Genomic DNA, 27,586 nt, shown 5'->3' with positions numbered 1-27,586 from the left:
CTGCGTAAAGTTTGTGATTTACATTACGCCACAAGGAATATTACGTGGGACGGACAGTGAATCTTCTAACGTTAGACAAGCGTGGTGCGCACTATGAATTGATAGCATTCGAACTACGAAAATGTTGTATTTAATAAGATTAGGATTTTCACTAAAATATCTTGGAGTAAAATTGAAAAATCTCTGTACCTTCTATGAATACTGCACTATATAATTTAATCTGGTAATGAAGTAGTTGAATGTTTGGTGCGACCTGTGTTTTTCTTGATAAGCTTGAAGTTGTTTCATTATACTTTCCAAATTCCTGCTATTGGTGCGTCGTGGTCTTTCATACAACTGGAGAAAACAATCAAGATGTAAGCGGTAGAAGCAGCCCATAGTAACATCTGCTATCATTGCCAATAAACGCGGATACTGTGACAGAGTGAATCAACAGGAGCTGTGGGTCAAATTTTTCAATCTAAGGATCAAATCGACTGCGACTTACGCTGTCTCAATCATCTGTAAGAAGTTATGCATTCGAAACATAACAATAAAAGACAGAATTAAATCAACGTTCTTAAAACTAACACTCAATTTCACACTTCAACCCAAAACCGCCAACTTTTTTGAGTGATATTTCACCGCTTGTTAAAGATATCTGCAAAATGTTCGACTTGTACTAAGCGGCATCATAGCATGTCCAAACGCAGGATAAAAAAATAGAAGCGGATCTATGATTCTTTACGACCTCAGCAGTGATGATGTCTGGAAACCGTATTAATCAGGATGATTGATACATAGCAATCAAGGCCGTAGATTTCATCATATGTTTTGTGAGATACAAGCGTACTTTGACAGGAATAAAACTGTGTATAAATATAAATATTGGAAAATTGGGTGCTGTAGATCTAACATTAATGGACCAGCTCACTTCAAATCTTTAGCCTTTTAAGGTAAAATAAGCACTTTGTAACTTTAGTATTATAGGTGTCTTCATACTCAATTTATTATGTGTATTTACATGAGCTGTGTGGAAGAAATATAACTAATTGCTTAGCATGCTTAAAGCCATCTAAACTCCACTGGCCCGCTTGTGGAACTACTTTTGTGAAACCTGGCTTACAACAGCATGTTTTAAATACCTATACCGGAAAGGGTTATCTCTGCTAGATCCAAAACGGAACCAGAGGTTTAAGCAGCCATAACCGTGGCTAAGGTGGCGAACTGGGTAAATGTTAGCAGCTGGAGCTAGCAGATAGATTGAGAACGGCCATATGACTCATTAAATGGAAGAAGTGTATCAAGGTGCAGATCTTAACATGAACATGAAAAGTCACCCACTTGAAACAAGGGAGGGAGCATGATGTGTAGTAATCGGTGAAAAAAGCGGCTAGCGGCGTAGGACCTCAGCAATCTGGGATGGAAAACTAGCTTTTAAAGCGCTATAAAGCACTCCGACTGCTGTGCGACGATCCCTGATAGAGCAGTACCATGGGACATCGCAGGAGAAGAATGTTGAAAATGTGTATGAATCAAACGTTTACATGGAAGAAGGTAGAATAAATACCCTCTAAGTTGCTAGAAATGCTCAGGTGCAGCATCGCTCCCTGAACAAGGAAACTGATTCCGGAAATCAAAATGTGGTACGGGAGGAACTGCAGAGATGTGTGTACTACTTACGTAAATCTTTACAGGTTATCAGTATACTCATAGAATAGGAGAAGTGCTTAATAACTCGTACTCCACTTGCGACGCTGCTGTATGAGATAAAACACGTTTAACCGTAATGTCATTGGCCTAACGGTACTTGCTGGTATGATGCAGCGCACAGCGTGGTTGTCCCTGTGATATTGCAATGGTAATATGTATGTATCTGCTAAACACGTAATGGTACAAATTTAAAACCGAGTCTAGACGCACTTCTCTTCACGCGAGGAACCATCCGTGTGAAACAATGCCTAATAGCTTATAAAACTCAAAACTATTTAGTACACAGCATAGCATGGTGACCAATATTTAGACTTTAATGTGGATATTCAATGGAGATGAAGCCAAGCATTTGGCGATTCCCGCAGTAGCATTTGAGTTGCGGAATGCTTCAGCCCAAGGACCAAACGATTCCTACCTTTGCTTCCACTTAGCTTCCCTGGTTCAACAGTCTCTATGTTTCTTTTTAAGGAGTGCGCACTGCACGTATTACATTTTCACCAGTCTAACTGCTCTCCCAAAGGTAAATTGTTAAAGTGTTCTGTCCGAGAGACGAAAAAGTTAGTTACAATTCTTCCACTGCGTGAGGTCTCTTCACGTATAAATGTTATTACTAGTTCTAATGGGATACAGCCGTGTATCCACAGTAACGTGTACCATCTGTATTGATGTGAGTCGAGGAAGATCGTTCGCGTGGCTTGAGTACCTTGCATAAGTTTTCGCTAAACGCATCTAGTGACGTCATACTATACAGAATGATATCTCGTCTCGGAATGATATAATATGTAAACTTACGGATAACTAGATTTTTATACAATTATGTATGTAACCTTTGCAGATGTTTCGTGCGGCTAAAATCCGCGCTAATAAACGTTGCGAGCGCACAAGATAAAACGTCTTATTACTGTAAATATGTGGGATGTTTAGCAATACTACTTATGTATTTTTTTTGTAAAGCTTAGGAAGCTCTGGAAGTTTGCCTATAAGACGAACCATTTTCCGTTCTCAGCACGAAAGGACTTATGAGTCTCCCATCATCTGTCAAAAGATTAGTTGCTGACTTTGCGTGAAGTCATTATCTTAGCTTAGATAGGTTTTGCATCTATAAAAATAACTTCTTCAAAAATTTAACATCCTTTATTCACACGAAGCTTGTGCATAGATTTCGCGTTGGGTAGATTATAAACTCACATGGAAGCATACTTTTGTATGTTTACATATCACATAAATAATCGAGAGAAGGACTATATTCATCTGTTTATGCGTCGTGTATAAATGTTGATACGTTCAGTTCTCGCAATGGCTTTAGGTGAATCAAACGTATACCCCTCAGATTATTTAGTCTAAGAAAGAAAGAGTATTTAGTAAAGTTGATTTGTTTGCAATTATTCCAGAGTTAAAGATTATGAAAGCCTATGGGCATAGTAGTTTGATTTGTGAAACCTGATGCTGGCACTCTTTGACATAACTTAGGTGCCGTAGCATGGAGAAGCTCAATACTGCTTTTGACAAATATGGAAATTTATACATTTTTATTATATTTTTTAAAAGTAGAAAGGTTGCATCGGATTTCTCAAAAATTTAGCTTGAGATTTGTACTTCTAGAATACTTTTTGCGGTTGTTATATCTGAACTTTTTCCTCCATTACTGGTTTTCTAGACAGCCTCTTATCCTTTTAAAAATACGTATTCCTGAAAGATTCAGGTAATCGTAAATAATAATAGTAGATAGTGGTTCTCAGATAATCCCTTTTCAGATAATTCATTTTGGTGTTTTTAGGCATGGTTTTAAATAGAATTTTCAACTTAGGTTGCCAAGATACGTTGAAGCACTCCAAAGTTGAGGCATCAAGTTCTTAATAGCTTTGTGGATAGACTCACTTCTACATAGCCAATTTTGTATATTTATGTACAGTTAGTTACTACGTCTTGTTAGTACGTCGGCCTTGTAACTGCCTATGTACCTAATCTATCTACAAAACTGCACCAAAATATAACCTAGCTATTTTAACATGTGTTATGTATATGCGCGAACTCGAATTCACCAGATTTGAAATAAAGATATTCCTACGGTGGCTGAGCCACCTCCACATTTCACTAAGGTAAAAGGGCGTAAAATACCTTAGATTTTTTTCTTAAAATATAAGTGTCTGTACATTTTATTGTTTCATGAGCCTAATTCGTGTGTTAAACATTCAGTGAAAACACGTTTTCTTCTTCTTTCTCTCTTTGTGTTAATTTTCATATACAAGTATAACATCATGACTATATATAGTTTCCCTATTGTGCGAGTAAATAAGAAGCCATAGTTGCTTACCTTAACGAATCGGTTATGTGATAAGTCTTTTAAGTGATAAGAAATGCAATTTTATATGAGGCTTTAAATATGCGTGTACTCAACGCTGGCTGTTTTTGCCTTCACTATTTATCCCCAGGTTATATAACTTGGGGATAAAAGGACAACGGAGGTGACGTTCGTTTTGTTATTATTATTAGTTATTGTTTTTTGTATGATTAGCTCGGGCGACCTTTTCAAGCGCTAACAAATACCAAGAGGTTTGCGATTCCCATTTTGTTAGCATATTATCTAATAGCTGCCCTCTTATACAAATAAGAAGCAAACTTCCGTAATAAAATATACGCGTATGGCTAAGAGTAAAACATGACATTGCTAATCATCCACAATGTGAAAAAAACGTTAGCGCTAATAAGTTCTTTCTTAAACAGGAACAGTCGTAGATTTGCTAGATGGTAAATTATGAAGGGCCACTTAGTGAAAGGTCAAGTCACAATGAAAGATGTGACATTAAGCTTTTCTGTGATGGTCTGCACGAAACAGCTCGATCCATCAGTTTTATATTTTTCGTAATTATTTAAAATTTTTAAAAATAAGAAGCCGACTGCTTTTGTAAAACACAGACAAAGCGGAAAGTGCTAAAAGACATAAGACATGGTATACTATACCTGTACACATATATTTTTTTATTTTTAGATATTATAAATTAAAATTGAACATCTATAAGTAATTTCTACGGTAGATGGATAATAAATATAGAAGGGCCTTTTGTGTGTAAATTAATTACTCAAGTCAGTTTAATTTCTTAAAGTCTATTTGATAATATATGTATCCTGCATGATCTTTATGTTCATATCTGTCGGATAGTATACCTATGTAGTCAGGTACTTCATTGCTTGAGCTGCCTCACAAATGCATTAAAACTTTCGGCGAGCACTTTAGCTCATATTAAAGCTGGGTGAGGGCATGTGTATGAACAAGCGTAATAATAAACTTTTAATATTAAATGTTTAAAACTGTACCTTTTGTATTGATCAGGAAGAGCTGCTATCCCCTTTGACAGGTCGCGTAACTGCGGTACCTCTATGCGTGCAGTTTGGACAAGTATTTCTCTGCACTTCACAACTGTATGCGTTGCCAACGTTCCTGTCCGTGATATAAATAAGTCTCTACGTTTCAGTCTTGATTTAAATCTCTGTTTGCATGTGATGTAAATGCCTTATCTGTTTTGTTTCACGTGACAGGCCTACATGAGACAAAACATCATTTCAATAAGATTAAGTTTGTTGGTCTGAGTTTGATATTATATAAGCACGGTTAGGTGAGCCTCTGACTAGCTTACATGTATCAAACGGCAAAATTTTATAAAAAGGACGCGTGTGATATATGATTTGGAATCACTGATGGTAGATCAGAACGATCGACGAATGGCCAGCGGGCGGCGGCTGAAACCGCTTCCGACCACCGCGTTCCGCTCTCACTTGCTCCGCCGGTTAATAACCTAGTGTTGAGCCGAACCAACAAAATTCCATCAAGCCGCTCTGCTTAGTAGAATGCGATGAAGGCAGAAACTTAGTTTGCTTTCTTATCTACAGACTGGAATTTTCCTGCATTGGACCTTCGGCCTATGTAGGCAATCACCACCTATTTTTCATCTTTTGCGAATCATCGGCGTACCGAATATTCTCTTTTGCCGCTGACCATGCGAAGGTACCTTTATACAATCCCTAAAACGTAATTACATACACAGAACATAATACTGCCGTAGCTTTAGAATCGAGCCGATCTTGACGACGGACATTTTTAATCACAGTGATTCAAAAGCAGAAGGTGGTTTGAACTGATAGCGTCCATTCAGAGTGAAAAGCAGAGGGAGTACGAATGCGGTTCATCTCATGGTGAAATCACTGATCACTTTTGAGCAATGGCATAGTTCGTAAACCGTACATCAGGCCTGAGGAAGGTTGTTGTATTACTATGATGATCACAGCCACAGTTATTGACACCGATTAACGCACTATTACCAAGAAACAAAACCTGCTGCCTTCTCAGCTGGTCTGTTGACCTCAACCCTCTCTGGCATTGCCGGCCTCTGCCTTGCTCGTTCGCGCTGCCCTATAGGAGGAGCCTGTCATAGGCAGCTGTAGGCTGTGGTTGCTACCCACTGTGGTAAACTCCTTTCTCCTTCCGTCGCGAGCCGACGACTCTACTACCCTCTCTCACTCGCGCTTGCACTCCTCGGCTCTTGCTAGTCTTAGACTCTTGACTGTCGCCTCTATTCCACTGGGTTACCATCAACATGGTTACTGGGGCATGAGTAAGTGCTACGCACACTCACCAACGAACGGTTAGGTATACCAAGTGGCTCCACCTGACGATGGTCTCTGCAACTACTCTTTAAAATACGGTCCTATAACAAGCACGAGTGTTTTTAAAAGAAAATTACAGCGTATACGCTGACGAAAATTTTCCGTTCCACCTACAAAATGACGAAGGTTCAAATTTCATAAGGCGACTTTGAAACGATATTTTCGGATCTCATTTCCATATGTTGCAATGACAAACATACCTCCGTCTCCTAGGGGCATTGAAGCAGCAGCTTCCTTCTCAGATTACTAACGATGCCATTCGCACATTTAACAGCTCAATATCTGATAGGGACATGATAATACATACGGCCATAGTAGTGGTCGTTGTTTGTAAATCTATGATAAGTATAGTTGAAGTGCCACCCAATAGCCCTGTAACTGCCGCAAGATTTATCACTATATATATAGAGTAGAAGAACTTCGGCTTTTGGCTAACTTTTTCAACGTGCAAGTATGGAAGCAACATAAAATTAAGTAGGTTCAAATGTGGGAGAAAAATATTCTACAGCAAGGCGATTTCATTTATATCAATGATCGTCCTCTACAAATACTTAGTTGCGTATTCAAACGACTGACACGTCACGTTTAAATAATTTTTTGGCTATTTTAAATAAACTAGCTTATAGTATTAATGTATGTGTGTGTGTATTTAGTGGGTGAACATTTCATGGAATGCCGTCAGAAAAAAATTAGTTCCAAGGTGAGATACCTTTTGATGCTAAAAACCGGCACCCATGATTAAGTCTCTATTTCTCAGAAGTGAGAACGCCAATGGAATTTACCAAAAATTAAAAAGGACACTGGGCAAGGAGGCCTTTGACAAAACAACAGTTCATTACTAATATTTTAGATCTTTATTAAGCTTTGAGAACGCATGTTGCAAGCTTGGAAATCACAGAAGAGGTGGCAGCACCTTGTGATTTTTAACACAAAAAACGTGTAGCACATCGTCACCATAAAGGAAACGTGAATTAGTCACTGCCACCCACCAAAGAAGGATCAGGCGAAACAATGGAAAGCGAGAAAGAAAAAGATTTTGATGGCAGGGAGGAATGGATTCGAACGATCTTGATGATCGCACTCGCCACGAACACCAAAAGCATTTATTCTTGTTAAAGGGAGACGACTAATGCTGCTATTAGGAGCTTTTGTTATTAGACATGCTGCCTAAAAAGAAAGCTGTCGGTGTTACTAAATATCGAATTTCTGAAAAGCCTCATAAACGTACAGTGTGGCAATCGATGCGATGTGGTTACTTTACGACAACGCTCGACCCCATCGATAGGCTTTAATATGAGATAATATAAGAAGAGTATGAGGTCGAAGTTATTGCTCAATTGTGTTGTCTTCGATCTTAGGCCTAAACCGACGAAAAAATAATCAAGCAAGTATTTTAGTCCATATGTTCTTTAGTTTTAAGTCCGTGTTATCTCAGTTGCTTCCAGGCGGTGAAGAAAGCAATATTTCGCGCAGCGTAGCCTATCGCCAACTTTCTCTGTAAAAATGAGATTGAAATATGGTAATTAAAATCACATGTACACAGTTTTTAAAAAAATCGTAAAGCCTTGGTTTTACCATGCAAACAGTAAAGGGGAGCACATCTATTATATATCAGAATGTCGTCATTATTCAAGATTTTTGGTTCGCTAAACTGTAGCGAAAACAAGTAGGTCGTAGTTATCAGCGATCGACTTTATTATTTCTTGCGTTATCGCTTGTTACTGTTATATAATATTTTAATATAAACGTGTTTAATACAAGAAAAGATAAAACAAAGGTAGTTTTCTTGCAATTGTAACCAAAATGTGGTTGCTACTTTAATATTATTTTTCAAATTTCAAGCTAAAAGTGCAAAAATAATGATTAAAGGTGAAAGTTGCTGATGTTTTGTTCAAACAAGCTGATAAAGAAATTATTTTTTTAATATATAATTCATCTTTACTAGTATATATTGTATAGGGTGCTGTTCCTAAGACTAATATGTCAACGAAGCAGGAACAATAATACTTGAATCGCGCAGCAGACAGTTTAAAGTATGTGCACCAGCAGCATTGCACAAGTAACGAATGAAAGGTACACGAAGATATTGATGCTAATTTTTGTGATGGTGCAGTGGTAATGCATTTTCCTACTGCACTTAGGAATACTTGAGGTTGTTTAGATTCGAAACAAGACCGAGCCGCGGAACAAAAGCTCACAGAAGCAATAGGCGTTGGTCTCTGCGGCTTTGCTCATTACACCTGCAAAATGGCTGAATAAGGCACCGAAGACAACAGCTGGCCAGAAAGCTACTGATTGAAAAAGAAACACTAAAAAGAATAGCAATCATGAATAAAAAAAATACTACTTCTCCGTGCAAGGTTTGATTTGAATTAATATTTGAATCAACTCTCAACCAAGGCTCAGCCATGCAGCGTCCAGCGTTTAGTAGATAAGGGTCTGGCAATACCAAATAAATACCTTAGCAGTGAAGTCTGATTTGCGTAATGCATTATTTCGTAATCTTATTTAAGAAGTTCGAGACCGAGGACGGGCACTTCGTTCCTCGTTTGGAGTCAGCATTCTGAAACAATGCCTAATAACACTACTGGGCGTAAGATTCGAAACATTTATTCAAACGAAATTTTAGAGCTGGTGGTTTGTTGTATCGTACTTTTCGCTGTGCCGTGAGGCCGACGCATTATATCAGCCACTGTTCTATATGTCCCTCTGGTGTATCCTTTCTTCCGCAACCATCATCTGTTACCATGTAATCCCGTTACACCATGTCCACCAGCTGTTCGAGACTTTTACATACCTGAATCCGAAGTGCTTTAATACAGGCACTAATATAGACCTTGTGCTTCATTCTTGAGAAGGCTCACATGCAGGTAATAGCGAACGAGCCTTTTGGCGTTACTGGCTTCAAAAGACTTTGCTTGATGTTTTCCCAATATATTTTCAGCAATACGAACAATTGTAGCATCGCCATTTGAAATTATTGAGATATCAGATTTATCAAAAATGCATTTCTGTTCCACTTCAATTCGTTATGCGGTCGTTTAATCTCGGTGCTGAAGTAGAATTTCCGTTATGATATATAAAACCATCTTCTGATTCCTTAGTAATCGCATAGCAAATTGCAATGCGTTGAACTGTTACTTTTGTATAATCAAGAAAGTTCTATTCTATGACAAATTCTATGAGAATTTGTCAGGCACGAATACATAGGAAATAACTGCTCTCTGCTCCTACTTTGGAGATAATATTTTGCCTCCACCATGATTCCATATATTTACTTTCTACTATATATTATAATAAAAGCGAGTGTTCTTTTGGTAAAAAATATATAACTAAACACATACAAAACGCGACACGCGCATCTTAAAAAATCAAATTTGAACAGGGCACGTTTTTACCAACGTCAAAATATAGTGTAAAAAAAAGGAATAGGGTTGTATAAGGCGAGAATTTGTTAATTGAGAATACTATCTATAACTGATTTATTAAGTTATAAAGATATTGTGGGTTATTTCAGCAGCAGTATAGCCCTGATGAAGAGTCAGCGTTATGTACTAATGCAGAAGAGAGTACTGAAGTATTTTGGTAGGGATCAAGTGCGCTTGTGATATATTCGATTTTTTGTACGACTTTTGCACACCACGAATTATTTTGGTCGACTTTAACATGCAGCAAGACGAACGGATGACCGACAAGCTCTGTGATGACTTTTGTAAGGCAGACAGCTATTTGTATGATGGTTGCTTACAGTAATAGATCCGCAACAAACCGTGTCTACCAAAAGAGCCAACGGCGATGCGACGAATCTACAAATCAATAATATTCGATTTTGCTATTTAATAAATTATAACACTAAGGCGCATAATTTGCATACTGACAGTATATTGAGCATGAGTGTTTGTAGCTTAGTTAAAATGGATACCTTCAGACCAACCAGCCTGAAACCAGTATCTGTGATAAAAGGATACTTTGGTGTATCCTAGCACATTTCACTCGACAAAGTGCCATTGTACTCTACTTTTCTTAACAGTCCTCACGTATGCACATACAAAATCAATCCTCAGTCTGAACATTAGGTTGCAATCTTGTAACAAGAGTTGCATAGCATACTATTTGACACGATGATTTTCTGACATCTCAAATGTGCGTAATTGTAAACTAAAAGCGGCCTTGAAGTGCACGGTGTTCTGCAGAAGCCTATATGGCGTCTTCGCAAAGGGTGATTCACGACAACTGACACAATCTCTATTGACGATTCATTAACGCAACCAGAGTAATTGAGAAGTGTCTGATTTGATAGGGAAGCGCGTAGTTTATCCACTAAGACCACAAAATGTATTTCTATCATCTTGTGTACTCATGTTTCTTACGTTACTTCAAGCAGCGGAAGTTATGTCGCCAATCGCCGTGCACGCTTTGATCCAACACACCTGCAACTGGTCCGTTTTCCGTGCCTGCTTTATTAGGTTAAAGTATTACACCAGTACCGATGTCAAACATGGCATTAAAAAGACCATGTTCTGGCACAAGTCGTGACCGAGCAGAGTCGGAGTATTTACTGCTAGGCAACCACTTTACAGCTACTTGCCTTTTTTCAATCCAAAAACATAGACGCCGCAAACACCACAATAATACAATAGAGACGTTTGGTTTATTTATAAAATTTCAGTGTTGATGGTAACATAACTACGATTAGTAGTAACTGCTAAAAATATTCATACCTTTTTCCGAATATTTATTTAATTTACATCTTAGCTGCATACTACAGAATGTCTCTTATAAATTCTTTTACTGAGTAAGTCTTACAGGGAGAAAGAACTTTGGACGCTTGTTTAACAATTACGTACAATCGACATTTTTACTTCAATGAAGCAGGACAAAAAGATGTTACAAGGCTGTTATTTCACAGCTCAAATGCCCTGTCTACGACCTAGCGATGCCGGCCACATCGAACGGTAACAATTGAAACAGTCTCAAACAAGATATTCAACAACAAGTCAACAGCAAATTCTAATTAATGCTGACTAGCACTTCTTCGTTTTTAGCTTCAACAGGGCCGTAAACGAATGTCGAGTCGAATGTGGACTGGTCACTCTAAAATGGCTTGGCCGACAAATTTCATCTTGTTTCCTTAAAATCACAAACTGATTACTGATGTCCTCCACAGTGCACATGCACTTCGACATGTTTCAAATGATATTCCACATGTGGCAGCTTTCACTGTTGTTGTAGCATAGTGCAGATTAAGCTCTTCATTTTATCCCTCTTTGCCATTAGCGAAATTAGACAAGGTAACATTGCTCCGACTAAGTAAAAGAACTCTTAGTGCCTCGGCTTGGCGTAGTTTTTGCCACATCACAATTACAAAATGTATTTGAATTCAAGATCCTTTAAGTTTTTAACTCCGCTTTTCGCGCTCTTCCATGCTTTTCGTGTTTCCTTTACTCACACTGAGTATTAATTTTATAAAACGAGTTTTTAGGCAACTTCCCTTGGATAGTTTCCAATTAATGAATGAATAAAATATTACTTCTCACATACCAGTTTAATAGGGTGTGTCACTCATGGCGACCAAATTTCATGTAATAAATGGTGTCATTTAAAATTATTTGCCTTTAATATTTATAACATATTGCATTAAATAACTAAAAACAATGATACTTAATAAGACTGGCTTCTTTTCTTATTATTTTATATCAAGGAGAGCTTTTTGGAGGCTTCTCATGAGCTGTCTACTCACCATTTGCATTACCATAGCCAACATATTAAATATTATTTCTTTAGGAAAATTAATTTTTATATAGTATATACCGCTGGTTGGCCTTCTTTGTGCACGGACTTACGTAAAAGAAGTATCCAAGGTATCGCTTAATATCGGAATTTTTTACTTGGGCCAGTAGTCCATTAGTTTGATACGATCACATATGAACAGGAACTAGCCATATTGTATACTATAAACTCTTATGCTATCTTTTCATAGGTTACCTCAAGAAAATATGCTATTCGTTAACAACATGATGTGTTAAACAAGTTTTTTTCTTGATGAGAACTTTGCAGGTTATATGTGAAATTCATCTGACTTAAGCGTCAGACTACAATTAAAATCATAAGAGGTTCAATATAATGGAAACTCCTCATGCGCAATTTTTGGCAGCAATTAGATTACTCGCACTACGAAAAAGGCCAATTCTAAGAATTAAAGAATTAATCCAAGCTTTATTTTAGTTACAAACGTCTTCAAACATCTAGATAATTCATAACTTATATAACTTGATGAAGAGGCTCCCTGCTCAATGTCCTTGCATCAACATTTTTCTATATCAATCTACTATCATATTCCGTGCCTTTATTTAAGGCGAAGAGTTTAGTAGCTTTGACTTTTAGCTAACTACAGGAACAAACTTGGCTCTAAAAAGCAGACTTGATAATTAGCATTGATAGCTGCTGGTCATATTTCATCTGAAACGGATATAATACTTTACGATCATGCACAATATCTTGCAAGAGACGAAGTCGTTTGGCGGTCAATCAAGTCATATTTCTTTCCAGTGAACATGCGAAGCTGTGTAGCTATAAATTTGGTAAAAAAACAATTCTTGTGTGTCATCCCCTTCACCAGGTGGCACCCATTTGCTCGACATCAGTCAAAGCGACGAGTAGTAATGGTATGGTTGACTTACCATGTAGCATGGTCTGGCAGTGTACGTTAGCTCTTACAACATATACCGAGTTACATGCATATCTAGTACGAGATGACCGTTAATAAAAAATTCAGAATTCCATAAACTTAATAGCAGCCTACCAAGCATAGAGCAACCATCAAAGAGCACCATGTGACAATGATCGCTTTAGACAACAAAGGGTGTTGCAAGTGTACATTTATAAGTAGATTGATAGTAAGATAGAAATGTAGATTGATAGTAATTCGATTCTTCCATTGGTTCTCGCGACCATCTTAACAACACCATTTTTACTGTTAAATGCTGTAGGATCCAACAAACGACTGCTTCTCATTTCAATTCGCATTGGTCAAACAAGCCGTCCTGCATTTGCTTGCATATAATTTATCTACGATTTGTGAAGCTGCTGCTTACGATGGAACGACACAATCGCCGGAGCGGCATCGGATACCTTTAAGATGTAGGCGACTGAACGATTTGTGTGAGCTGTCTCTTCCGGGACAGTACGATTTAGTAAACAAGCTGGTGCACATCTACAGTCTTCGCATATTTGACGATGCTCCAGGCACTGTTCATACTGTAAAAGCCCACCCTCAAATGGATAATATTGCACGTTCAGAGGTAATGGCAAAATCCCGTCTTGCACTACGCAAAGGACCTGCGCTTCTGCATTTGGAACGGCCGCCCCTATCTCAGTCAGATTCCGGGCGTTCATCGTTAAACGCCTAATGGTAAAAACTGACCGAACACTATATTATGCAGACTGCTACACGGTTTTCTATTAGTGCACTGTTAAGCGACCCACGCGATGGAAAAACTTTATTTATAATCGAGTGGCGAAGATTCAGCGCATTTCGTCGCCTGAATGGTATCACGTGCCACGTATCTAGAAAATTAGTTACTTTACCACAAATAGGGTGTCAGTAGCAAAGCTAAGGGCAAATTAGTAAAGGTCGCCTGATCTAGACTGGCTGGACGACGGATTGTACAAGATACTTAGACTTGCTAGCTAAAAGAGTTTCCCATTGTTCGCTACGGAACATTACCTGATCCTGGCTCCTCTTGAGCCAGTATAAGTACTTTCTCTAACGATTTCAACGGTGCATGCAGCTACAAAGTGGCGTTTTACATCTCAAACAAGGTCTTATTATTTTTCGCCATCCTTTGTCTTCTGACCCCGAAGTTCATAAAACCGCAGAGAAGAATTCAATCGAGTAGACACAGCAAAAAGGCTTCGAATAATAAGAGAGGCCTGATGCGATAAGCGACCACGTAGTAAATAGCATCTTATGTACTTTTTAATGACGAAGACCGACTCTTGCAAGCCAAAATGGGATTGACAAGAGGTCCTCAATTCAGCTATGACAAGGTAAAGCCCATAGCTTTATTAGGGAAGCCATGTCTCGCTAAGCTTCTCATCCAACATCGTCACCGCGCATTTTGTCGTGTATGCTGTTCAATCCGTTCTGACCTTCCTAAGTGGCCAAGTTTGAGCGACACTTCACTAACCCGTAGTCTGTTGACGAAGTCCAGCTATCACTCTCGGTAGATCGAGTCGCACTATTAGTTATATTCGTCTCAAACGGCATCGATTTCTGTAAAGCATTTTATACTCAATTTGGTGGGCACGGCCAAATACTACATCACGCTCATGACCTACAACGGTATTCGCGCAATTCGTCGGTAACTCGTACCAGCGGTATTTACGCCAGATGCTTACATGATTTCATGGCCCATTTTCTAAATACAACCCGGCTGAATTTACGTTCCCTAGACAAGACTCAAATATTTGTTCGGGCGGCTAGCAACATTAAATCACTGTCCAATTCGATTCGAGATCCAATGGTGCGCTAGCGTAGGATAAATTAATCGCTCAACTGTGCTTGAGTCCCATGGCAAAATGGATTAGTAGCAAGGCTGGTCGGCACGGTCAAACTAGTACTTCTCAGGGCTTCTAGGCGTAGCCTTGTTAGTTATCAAGAATTGTCCACGGTTGTTTGCAGGCTCGCCGCCGTAGTCAACAATTGAGCATTCAGCTCTATTACTATCGATGTTTATTTTTTTCTACTGTTCTCATCTTTTCAGCCCCTACATGGCAGCCCAATAGGTCTCGCGCTAGCATCGCTTATATCCCTTGACTTGCATGTTGCAAGCGGTATTAAGTCAACTACGTTCGGTACTGTTGCAGAAAATAGACTATTTCAGTTTCCTATATGCCTACTAGTAACGAGAGCACCTTTTGTAACTGTGCTTAGCAAACATGGATCACAAGGGAAAACCAAAAATCATTGAAGTTGGTAACGTCTATCTGGTTAAGGACGACAACCCTCCAAGGCTGGGATCTCGCACGCGTGGAGGATCGACCACCTCTGGTAAGACGGAGCGACCAAATGTATGCAGTAAAATTTTCTGCTGGCATATATCCCGCCATGTAACTCAACCAGTGTACTCGCTAGAAATTGTTTAGGATTATCAAGTGATATTAATGCAAATAATCGGTTCATTCATTGGGTGGAGTAGCATTGTTTGCTTCTACTCTAAGGTGGACTACTGAAAATGATAGACTCTAGGCAAACATTAGAATAATATTTCTACTATAATAGAGAATATTTTGTTTTGAAACCAAACTCTAACTATCGGTCGGATCATACTATCTTTTTCATGAGCATGCTAGGCTTTGCGTGTAGTTTTTATGTAGAACAATTCTTGTGCGCCATCGCCTACATCTCATCTCTTTCTTTAAAACCAGTTAGAATGACAAGCAGTGGAGGTGTGACCGACCTAACATGTGACACGGTTTAAAAATGTATGTTAACTCCGACGGTAGAGATAAGTGTACAGAATATGAGCAAACTACTAAAAACGAATTTATAATTGAATAGAAATCTACGTCTTATAAAACGACCACTAATAAGCGGTATATGGTAATGATCGATTTAGGCGCTAAAACGTGTTACAAGTATATACTCCTATTCAAGTTATTGCTGCCTTTACACTCACATTAAATTGAATCGTCCACTGGTTGTTTCCGAGCGAAGAGCAGCCCTCTTAATGACACTACTTTTACAGTTATACACTGTAGTTTTATTCGCTAGATTGGCAGTGATATGTTTTGATCACGTCCGATCTGTTTTCAAATTTTAACAGCAGGTAATCTATTAACCTTCAAGTTTCCACGAACACTGAGTTCGTTGCTGCAATGTCCGTCCTATCTACTCAGGTAAATCAAAGGTTGTGGTTGGCCTACAGATTTTATGTATAGCGCCGACTGGATTATCACAGCATTCCCCCGAGGGCCAACTCTGATGTAAAGTAGGAGACGTTTTGCGGAATTCTGCAATCATCAGCAGATCTTTTTTTGCGTTAAAACGCATCGAAATCTAGAAATCAAAGAAAAGAAATTGCTATTATCAGTGAGAATAAGAGGAGCACACTAGCTTCAACATAGTGCGCTAATTCGTCTACATACCCATCTTAAAAACAGACAACAAGTGTCTCTGAGACGCACACATCTTTTACAAGTAGGACCCCGAATAACGGCAGACCTGGTACTCTTCATGTGAGAACGCCCGTTCCCGAGAAATTAACAGCTCTCATCTTGACGGTCAAACACAAGTAACCTGCAAGCCTGAAGTAATTATGGCTTTCGTATGGTTGCATAAAACAAGTACATCTATTTCAAACTTAGAATCTCACATGGAAGAGTTAATATATCAATAATGTAAAAACATATAAACATATCATGGATAACACTATTAAGCTAGTTTAAGGGTAACTCCGTTGTTAAATAGACTTTGGTTTGTCGTTTATTTTTATGGTAATTAACCTCTCCTTTGGTATGCTTTTAATCTGTATCCGTCTTAGTGACAAGCCGACACAATTCTTGAGGTTTCAAGATAGCAAATGATTACCCACTGGAAATAGATATAATAACAATAACAATCAAAAGGAATTTTATAATTACATTTGCCGCTACATTCGGTACAGTTCGAAATAAGGCGCAGCTAACAGCTTTCATACTTACATGAAACGTATGTCGCCGTAAAACTTATGTAAGCATTAAAGTCTATTATCTTTTCTACATGGCCCATATACATATCTTCGGTGCATAAGCTGAGTTCTATTTTCTTGGTCCTGTTTAAATTCAGATGAAGAATTCTAGAAACTGTTTATATACTTTCCTGTTAATATACTGTTTCCGAACTGGCGTCATTCGGACACATTCAAAAAGGTTATGTTCTTCATGCTTTACTTCTAGAATTGATTGATTTAGTTTGTGGCGGAACCGACGAAAACGAATTTTGCTTTCGATGTTGTTACGTAATAACATCTTAGTTGAAGATATCTAAATTATTCAGTTTTCCTTTTTCCAGTGATCTATATTACTGCAATAAACTTCTTGACATTCTTGTTGAAACCAATACTCTAAGCACGAGGCCAAAAGCATTTCTAGACTCTAGCGTTCTCAACTTAGAACATGCAACTTGGGATGAAACTGATTTGCTGGAGGTAAAGAAATTCACAGAGGCAGTACGAAGAGTATGTCACCGTCAGTGAGTTTAATTAGAATTTAGAGAGCTTGATGAAATTTATAACGGTTATTTAAGCGTTACAAGGAAACGGTTTGTAATGGAGGATTCGCTTGCAACTTTCCCACGCTGGTCATTTGAACAATAAACTGCATTAAAAGATATTTTGTACAAACCTACGCTAATATCCAGAAGTTTAATCACAGTAACCGAGGTGCTGGGCAAAATACACCGATGCCTTCAAGTTTACGTCAGCCTGTTGAATTGTGTAAAACATTATCCTAGTTCAACCACAAGATTAGTGAAACTCCGGAGATGATACCCTTAATTGCATACAAAAAGTTGCGATACTCTGTACGCCCTTTGTCTCTGGCGTACACACAGTCAGGAGATAAGTAGCGTGTTCCTGATTTACTCCGTCAAACATAGTCGGCTTAATGAGCAGAAAATAAATCTTAAGAATTCAGAAACTAAGCACACAGTTTTGCTTACAGCGGTGATCCATAAGCAATTTGGAAATGTTATCTGTTCAGCTTCAGGTTAATAATTGATGAGAATGGAAACTTCTTTGGTCGAAATATGATGGAAGGTGAGGGAACATTCCATGTTGGTTAAGACCTGAATAACTACAGTATTAAGATTGGTAGACAAATAAACACAGACCTGGCTTATATCACTGGAATATGTCAAAAGCTTTATGATGAGTCCGCAATAGTGATGCCGCTGACGAGAGGGAGTGACAACCCTGAGGGCAGCATTCAGTAGCGCCTGATGTCGGATGCAATTATAGCCAACATCCTACACCACTGTATGATATGATCTAATAAGAAGGAATTGCGTCACCATTAAAGTCACTTGCAAATTAGAGGCATGCCAGGTAATTTTAGGCATAGTTCTCAATAATCTCATTGTTTACATTATATGGTGCGATAATTTTGAAAGCTACAAGCGAACGTCCAGACTATACAACATTACAAATGATAAGAACCGTAAGTATTTATGTAAAATGGAGTGCAAGCAGAGTTCTAATATTACAGCTAATGGCGAGTGGTTTGCAACGGGACATTACAGAAGATTCTATATTTATTAATTTGAATTACTGCACCAATGTCACGTGGGAGCTCTAGAACAACCTATATTCAGATGGTCATTACCGGTGTACTATACTGAACTGTCCATGTGTAGGGTGCAGTGGCTATGTATGTGCTTATCAAACTTAGAAACACACAAAATGCTCTAATTTCGCAACCGGGCATAGCCGCAGTTTGGTTCGTGTTGGAAGAAGTCGTTTGAATCGTTTGAAGCAATATTTAGCAGCTTTGCCAGAACAAATTTCAACCAAAATCTGAGTTAGAATCTGAAAGATCTGAATAAGATACAGTATTTGATATATTTCCTTATAATACGTCGATACGTAATCCTTCGGTACGTCGATGTATAATCCTGCTACCACATTTCCATCCCACAACCTTTCGCCTAACTTTATTAGTGACCGGCCAAACGCTGTCTCTATCAAAAACTCTTTCTGAAAGTTAAACTTATGTAAGGCAAACAAAACATTCGAGTCGTTCGTTATGTTCGAAAGTTTTCGGAATCAGAAAAACCAGAATCAGGAAAAGAACAGCATTAGCAATCAAACAGTAATAATCATATATAATAATTTTTAAATTTAAAAGGGTAGAGAGTTTAGAAAACGTTCCAGCTATTTGACATGTTTTTGTACAGAAAAATTAAATAATCTGAAACATGCTTAATACCTTCTACTTGTTATGGTATTTCTTATCTGGATTTTATATCTAATTAGACAATCATTGCATGAAAAATAATTTGATCTTCTGGACAAAATATATTAGTGGGTTTATCGGGAGAATTAAAATTTCCGTCTGTTTTAAAAGCAAGCCGGAAATACTTACCAAATTTTTAAACTTCTAAGTAAGGTTTCTTAAATTTACCACCTCATTTATTAGGCGTATCAATAAGCTGCAACATAATCATAGCCGGCAGTGATAATAATTTACTTCATTAACAAATGAATAATAATGTTGGTATCAGTGATCAACAGCAAGCGAATCAGGTGGTGTTAAAAAATTAAAAATTTAAACAGGAGCGTTTGTTTCTTGGCGTTTCACGAAAACTCAATTATAGTTGCATATTCTCCTAAAATACCCACTGAAGTTATAAATACTTAAAAGTAATTTTTTTTTAGAGGAAAAGATCATGCATTAGAAAAATAACGCTCATGCCAAATGGTTGCAATGTGATCAACAAGTCAAGAAATGTATAAATAATAAAATGACATTCAATTATTCAAGTATGAACACTGCCTGCTTATGTGTTGAAGACTAAAAAAAAGTCGTGAAAAAGAGTCTAGTAAACTGCGCCTAAACAAACCGTCGCTCAAATGCTAAAATAACTCTGTGACGCAGTCTTTTAGATGCTTACTCAAAATGTTCTTATATTTTGGTAGACATAATTAACCTTTGCTTGGAAACCAAAGTAGTAGAATTGCTATCCGCTGTCTCAATTGGAGGTTCTGTTTTTGAAGCTAGAAAGCTTGTATATTAACTCTTGACGAAAAGTCGATTCATTAATATGAAGAAGTTAATTAAGTTAAAATTGCCTGTTCCGAATTAGTGAAAATGAAACTTCGGGTCACAAATACAAACGGCAACTTTTTATCGGCTGCCAATTTGGATGTAAATGATGAAAAACAAAATGGTTTATTGGGGCTTATTATCTACGTTACATATACCGGAAACGGATTGTTATTGCAGGCACTATGATAACAGCTAAAACAAGGCTAAAATGCTCATCGATCGAAAAGCTAGGATGATCATCTAGCACCTTAGTTGTGTGTAGGTATATTCAAACATTGATACGTCAAACGAAGCAACACCTGTTAATTATGGCGGCAACAAACAAAAATAACATCTTTATATAACACTGAATTATTATTAATAAAAGATAGCACAGATAATCAAGAAAAGATGATCTATGCTGTGTTCTTTTAATTTGTCATTAGTGCAATTAAAAGATCATGGGATGTCTTTTTATGTGCTACAAAGAAAATTAGTCTCAATTGAAGGCTATGAAAAAAGAAATAGAAATATACAGCGAACGGAATGGTATTTCGGCAAAACCGAGAATGCGTAGAGAAATGGTATACTGGGCACTCATTCAGGCAGTTATGTAATATTTTTTATAATAAAGTGCCGACGAATTAAGTGCAGAATATGCGCGGACGCTGAAGCCAGAAAAAATAAAATAAAGATTTATTAGATAACTTATTATGGATATATTAGATAACATAACGATATATTGAGAAAAATATATTTGGAAAAACTCAGTAAAATTGGTTGCCAATATTTAATTTTTTTTTCTGCCATTTAAGATGAACTGTTTTAGCGAGTATCCATAAAATTCTTTTGGGTTCTCGGTATATCAAAAAACTTCGCAGTGTCCGTACAAACATATCAGGCCAATGCCTCGGTCCTTGGATTAGTCCGCCAACCCATTGGTATAAACTAAAATATAATCTGGAAGGAGACACTGTGAAAATTTCCAGAATATACTAAAGAAAGAAGTGAGGATTTTACGTATTCGATATGCAGATACAGCAGCATCGTGCCGCATGGAGAATATTAACATATTTTGGTAAATAGGTTATCCAACTTCCGTAATCTACCTTTGATCAAGTGTCAACTAGGTTTTAGTGGTAAATGAAATAAAATACTCCCATTCTTCACGCAACTATAATAACTATAATAACAAGTTTAAATGTTCGGCATTAAACAAGACAAAAGTTCAGATAAAATGAAAGTATTTCCGGAGAAGATAATAAGTGAATTGATTTGGTACTCAATGAATAAACCAAAATTTTCGACACTTCCGTAATATTTAATTGGCTTTAACTGGTGTATGATTGCGTATTTTATTTGTGTGACATACGAGACGATGATACAATAGGTGTATCGTTCGTATTCGCGAAGGCTCACATAACTCTACTGAGCTTAAAGAAAACCATTATTAGCTCATCATTAAAGAAAAAGAAACCCAATTTATGTTTTTGCAAAAAATGAGATTGAACTTACTTCAAAGCGCTAACAAATTGGCGCGAACGTCCAGTGCAAACACTTAAAGGAAACTAAGGGGTTTAACATTTTCATTTAGAGAATTCATACGTTTTTCGAGATGTTAATTAGGCGCCTGCTGAGGTATGTAGCACCATATGACAATTAGCTTTTAACATGAGGCCTAACGGATCCGGGTGACAAGAAATAGCCGTAACTAAAGATAAACCGGATATTCAAAGGTAGAGCAACTATTTTTTTTCCTAAATGTTTGCAACAATAATTGCATCTGGAGGGGATTTAAGAAAGGCTTTGGATATTTAAGGTCACCATATATGCGAAATCAGAGCTCACTAAAAAATAGAAAAAGCAGCATTCTCAGTTCATCGTTGCGATAGCTTAGTGGGTGACATATTCGTCTGCTAATCTTAGGGGTACATTGTGGTCTGTGTTCAAAGCACAGACACACTTCGTTTCGTGTTGGGGTTCGAACGTCTAATGGAATGCCTAACGGCAATACTGGATGTAAACTCGAAACATAGAGCGAGGAACTCAGTCCGAACAGAGTATACCAGCTAAAATAATCTATGCTCTGCCGGGAAGGGGACTTTTCGTCTTTCCTCTACAGTATTAAAACAGAATCTGAAAAAATTCATAGGTGACTTAGCCCCATAACTTATCCTTAAAATATAGGTCACTCATATTGAGTCAACCATATTTATCTAGTTAATAACTTGTCTGTCGGATTATTTAAGTACTGAAAGCGTCAATTATATAATCGGAAGTGCATTAAACGCCGAAAATTTTAAGTCGAGACTGGGTTCTGTTCTCAAGCTGCCACCTTGCCACGCACTACGTTGATTTTTAGATATGCTAGGAGCCTATACAGTATACCTGCTGAATAAAATGAAGTGTAAATGAAGTACTTTTCTATAAGAAATCTTTAAAAATTATGTAAGGGAAGAATGAAGCCAAATTGATTCAATTCAATAACCAAACATTTTATGGAAAAAAAATAGAAAATAGTACTTCTTGAAACAGTTTTTAGTTGTTAACTGGTTGTACTACGTAGCAGAGTCGTCTGAATTGCTAATGCTCATCTTTTTGAGGGCGTTGCCATGATAATCATGAACGTGCTCCCACCACTAGTTCAAATTTTAATTCTGGAATATGGTTAGGCAACCATACGGTGACCATGTCGTTTCATTTCTGCAGAGGTAAGGCCAGGTAATTCCAGTGCGCGCAGGTTATTGCTAATACATACACAAGAAATAATTTTAAAAAATTAATGAAATCAGCAACTTAACGGAGAACGGTAGTTACGATGCTCCTCAAAGTAAAGATGAAGCTTTGCATACTTACCTCTATATATTTATAAAAATGATAACAGAAACCCTAAAAACTAGATATGTCAAGTTTTAAACAAAATCTGTAGTGTAAATACGCACTTAGTAAACTCCATGTGAAAAAAATAGTGTGATTCTGAATCAAAGGATACGATGCTGAGGGCCACAAAATAGGAAGTTGAGAGGAATAATTGGCTCTTACATTCGTAAGTTTCCTAGATTGGAAGAACCTTTTGATAGCATGAATAAACAAAAATTTGTTAACAAGTTTAATTTAATGCCTGTGAAATGATTAAAGCATACTTAATAGGTGAAAAAGGTTACGATTAAAGACAAGGTGAGTTTAGTCATAGAAATTGGTTGGGGCGTGCTCCAAGAATCGGTGCTAGGGTTAACACTGTTTAATGTGTATATTAACAACCTACATGATTTGTGTGTGGTTAAAAGTCATTCGATTTCATGACGATGCTAGTACCTTATTGTACGAGACAAATTATACAACTCTAACCAAATGCGTTACGAAGGCTTTAAAAACAAGGATGAAACTATAAGCAGTTTCTCTTCAATAGGAGTTTCCCTTCAATTCTCTTCTTGTCTGTGCAATATCTTCCGTGTTAGAGACTTCCATATGAACATAGGATCATTGCTAACGGATAACTTTAGAGCAGGTTCTATGATGTGTTTCTTCGTTCTTACTTCCTCTTTTTTCGAAATTCTTTAAGCCTTTAGTTGCGCGATGATTGTTTAAAACGACAATTGCAGTCAATACCTTTGGGTATACTTCCAACAAAATTTGGACTATGGTATCCACATTCATTATATTCTAAAAAAAAATAAGTTTTACTAATTCTCCTCTCGTTAGAAATGTAGCCATTATAAAATTTAGAAGCCTAGTATACTACCTTTTTGTTCGCTTTCGCTTTAAGCAAGCTTTAATATGTCTGCTATGTTTTTTTTTGATGATACAAATTAAGTGTAGTAGAATTTTTTTGGTATATGGTTTGCAATGGTCAAGCAAACAAATAATTAGGCTGTTAAGAATATTTTGCATTGCCACTGTAAATTATGTATCTACCCGACATCAGTACATACAAACGACAAAACTATCGGCAAATTAAGGAAATCACTGAAATACAATTTACCGTACTAGAATAAAGTTCAAGGAGAATCAGCCGTCGAGCTCTCAGTTAATGAAACAACGCCTTGTCGTTGTACTGGTACTATTTTCTCCAGAGAATAATTGTTAGTCTAGCCTATATATCTTTGCTAGTACTGATCATATACGAAACACTCTGGGCTGCTTCTGCAAAATTCTGACATCTGCAAAAAGTCGATGTCGCAAATTTACTTCCTCTTATAGGTTTCGGTACACAACACTTGCTTTTCAGTAAACGACAAACTACTAGGTCGGTCGAAAAGTAATGGTCGTTTTCCACAAAAAAATTGAAAATGCTGCGTTTTATCTGAACTATAATAGTAATCTAATTTATTATGTATCCGTCCTCCCTATTTACCACTTTCCTCCCATTTTTCAATCAAGTTATTTGCTTCGTTTCATTGAAGTCTGGTGCCGAAGGAGTACAATCAGTTTTTGGTACTCTCCTTCATTATTGAATGTATGACTACCAGCTTCATGCATAGTGATAAAAAAAAGTGGTTCGATGGCGTAAGAGACCGAGGATATGATGATTGCAAAAGGGCTTATTCAAGTATTTGCAGGGCGGCTTCTTTTTAATTGGATTGTAAGGCAGGAAGATGACTTTGCCTATTGGGTTTTTTGGTTGGATAGCTTAGCATATTCAATTAAATTGAATTGTGCAGATCCTTGTTTACCGTCTTGTTTTTACTAAACATCTCCCAGTAGATAAGACCCTTTTAGTTCCAACTCAAATCATGATGCGAAACCAAGCGTATTTCCCCAAGCCATTATTCATTACTATTTCTATTTATACTGATGTAGAGACACCACTTCTTGTCATTCGTAACAGCTTTCTCTACATGTGTACGTTATTCCTGTTTAATGAAGGGCTAAATGTTGAGAGATGATGAAAAGAAATTTCTCAGTACCTTTCACTCAGTTTATGTAACATTATAATTTTTGGGTAAATTCGAACGAGTAAAGATGACTGATGATAGGTCACGAACTGCAGTCTGCAGTTCATTTTCTCGGCCAATTGACGACTTGTTTCCCGATTGTCTTTTTTCGAAGATGCCTTTAGGCTATCGTTATTGAGATCTAATGACCAACAAAAGAGAGGTGCATCTTCCAGGTTATTTTTATTAAATAAAGGAAATTCCGTCTAGTCATTGGAGCTGCTGGTGACCTAAAGTACACAAATTTTAGTTCGTCCAAGTAAATGATAAAAGCAGCTATCTACATTTATAAAGAAACTACAATGGTGCGAACTCCAATGAATAAGTATACTAAAAAGCTTTAATTCCATTTGCTAGGTTAAATTTTACAACGATTGAAAAGCCCGCAATTTTGCGCCGGTCGGTCTAATATAGTCACGTCAAGGCGATTCGTCAAAAAATAGTCACCATAGAAAACCCGCAGAGCCTTAGAAGGCATCCAGATGGAATCGATGAATACCGAAAAGTTACGACACTCAAAATCTTCAGTTTTCAGTGTTTTTGCTTTCTTGGCTTTTTGGGCCATTTCCAATTAGGAATCGCCATTATAATCGGTTATAATCCTCTTTATATATTTTCAGAAAATATTTAGGTTTTTGTAAAATTCCTCATGTATTTTAAACTACCGCTGCGTGGTTTGGTGAATTAGCGATACTCTCAAATCTTGCGTCGATTAGACCTCCTGGGACGTCTACAAGAAAGTTTCATTTTGCAGAACGCATCCTAGCTGCTCTTGATTAGCCTGCAGACCTCTCAAAGTCCTTCAACGAAGAAGTATGGCAACAACTGATCAAATATTCCTATCGCTCGAATTGACACACTAAAACCGCTTAAGGCACAGCTCAACAGGGCACCAACTTTTAACACAATAGACTGCTGGAATACCGCGTAATTGGACTTCTAATCAGTTTTTTAATACGCCACTCACATTAAGCTTTTTCAAAGACCGACTTATTGTTCAGCTGGTGAGCATATAGGTATAGGTCGCATAGAAGTAAATTAAAGGTATTTGGATTCTATCAAAGCAACATCGGATTGACAGCTCAAAGCACTATCCTTGACCGCCTCATACATATTTTACATATAAATCTTATAATCTACGTATAAACACACCAACATTTAGATAGGTTAATAGGGAAGTTACAACAGGTAGAGATTACTCGTTTTTGCAAGATACCCGGAGAGCTTTCGCAGAATGCTCGCAGATTCGATGAAAAATGTAAATGAAAAAATTTGCTGTTTTGCACTTTATCTAAAAACATTTTATTCCATGTACATAATATTTAAGTTTGTAAATCCTATACATGATTTAAGGATTTATTAATAAAAAAAACTTTAGTATATATAAATATATATATACAAACCATACAATTTTATTTTATTGTAAAAAGGCCTTGAACGTTAGGCGTTACCATATATTGTAATATATGGTAACGCCTAACGCGCCATAAGCCCACTTATGGCATACACCACGCCGATATCTATATAAAGATAAATATCAGGAGTAGGCATTGTTGACGCAAATTAAGTTTCTGCATGTAAATGCGTTCGGAAGATGACAAATTTGTTCCTTTAATAGCATACATTTTATTTGTTATAAAATACAGGGATACACGAGGGACACTAGCTTTGCGTTTTCCTTATTAAAGTATCTTAAAATTGCAGGTTCAGGTATAAAAATCATAGTTTCAGACAGTACTCCCCTGCTTTAATCTTAAACTCAGCGAGACTGATGGAATTCCTACTGAAATGTTGTTTCACGCTACTGCAGCTGCCTCTTTTGAGCCAAGTTGGCAAGCACAGCTTTTCTCTTTGAGATAGGTAGGTTTCACATCTTATGTCTAAGGTTTTACTACGCGTAAAATTGAGAACCCGTAAACCATAATGTCAACCGGTAGCTTCCCAGACAACCACTTGAAGATATTAGGTACTGCTAGGTAGTTAAATAGGTTGTGGATACTGAACATTTTGACCTAAGAACGAACCTTCAAAGCTGGGCTTCATCAGCGAAGGCCTTATTCTGGACGACCTGCAGTTCTCAATGATTTTTATAGGATCCACGCCAGACTGTAGTACAAAGTTTTAATAAAAACACAGTGAAGCACACATTAAGACAGATTACGGGACATTAGCATTGTGAAAACGAAGTAAGAATGCAACTGCCACTGTTTTCTTAGACGTAACTTGAGTAATTAAATTGGTACATTTTAGTTCTTCAGAAAGACTCAAAAACGCTGGAGACGCTGAAGAAAAAGACTTAGAAGAAAAACTATCCAAAATAATTTGGCTATCATCCGTATGAACATTTGACTGCTTTAAAGTGCTTTGGTAACATCCACTAGGACATTATTCATTCTGACAACTAATTCCGCTTTTATGTTTTTGTTTACCAAGAATGCAAACGAGACTGCTCTGCAGTGGGAAATAATTTATAGCGGAAAATAAGATAATGTTATTATATAGAATAGGTAAAT

The 27,586-nt window shown here is 37.3% G+C and overlaps 1 protein-coding gene and 1 long non-coding RNA gene across 8 annotated transcripts in view; both read right to left on the bottom strand.

Moving 5' to 3' along the window:
- The window catches only part of LOC111250277 (uncharacterized), a 99,041-nt gene extending 92,898 nt beyond the window's left edge, over positions 1-6,143 (bottom strand). For 2 of the 7 annotated variants that reach the window (XR_002673274.2, XM_022805250.2), the window contains exon 1: positions 5,008-6,143. The gene's annotated coding sequence lies outside the window, so the exon portion shown is untranslated. The remainder of the gene's footprint in view (positions 1-5,007) is intronic. The other 5 variants (XM_086985945.1, XM_086985946.1, XM_022805249.2 and 2 more) reach the window with 4 other exon arrangements.
- A 9,973-nt stretch (positions 6,144-16,116) lies between these two features.
- On the bottom strand, positions 16,117-18,503 carry LOC111249771 (uncharacterized). Its single transcript, XR_002673081.2, has 3 exons — positions 18,227-18,503; positions 16,504-16,662; positions 16,117-16,414 (listed from the first exon to the last, which is right to left on the bottom strand). It is a non-coding gene; the product is annotated as an uncharacterized LOC111249771 (long non-coding RNA).
- Between the last annotated feature and the right edge of the window lie 9,083 nt (positions 18,504-27,586).

Source organism: Varroa destructor, unplaced genomic scaffold (assembly GCF_002443255.2).
Source record: "Varroa destructor unplaced genomic scaffold, Vdes_3.0 BEIS01000004.1, whole genome shotgun sequence".
Lineage (NCBI taxonomy): Eukaryota > Metazoa > Arthropoda > Arachnida > Mesostigmata > Varroidae > Varroa > Varroa destructor.
Note: the sequence above shows the minus strand (reverse complement) of the source record. Positions and strands in the feature narration are given on the sequence as shown.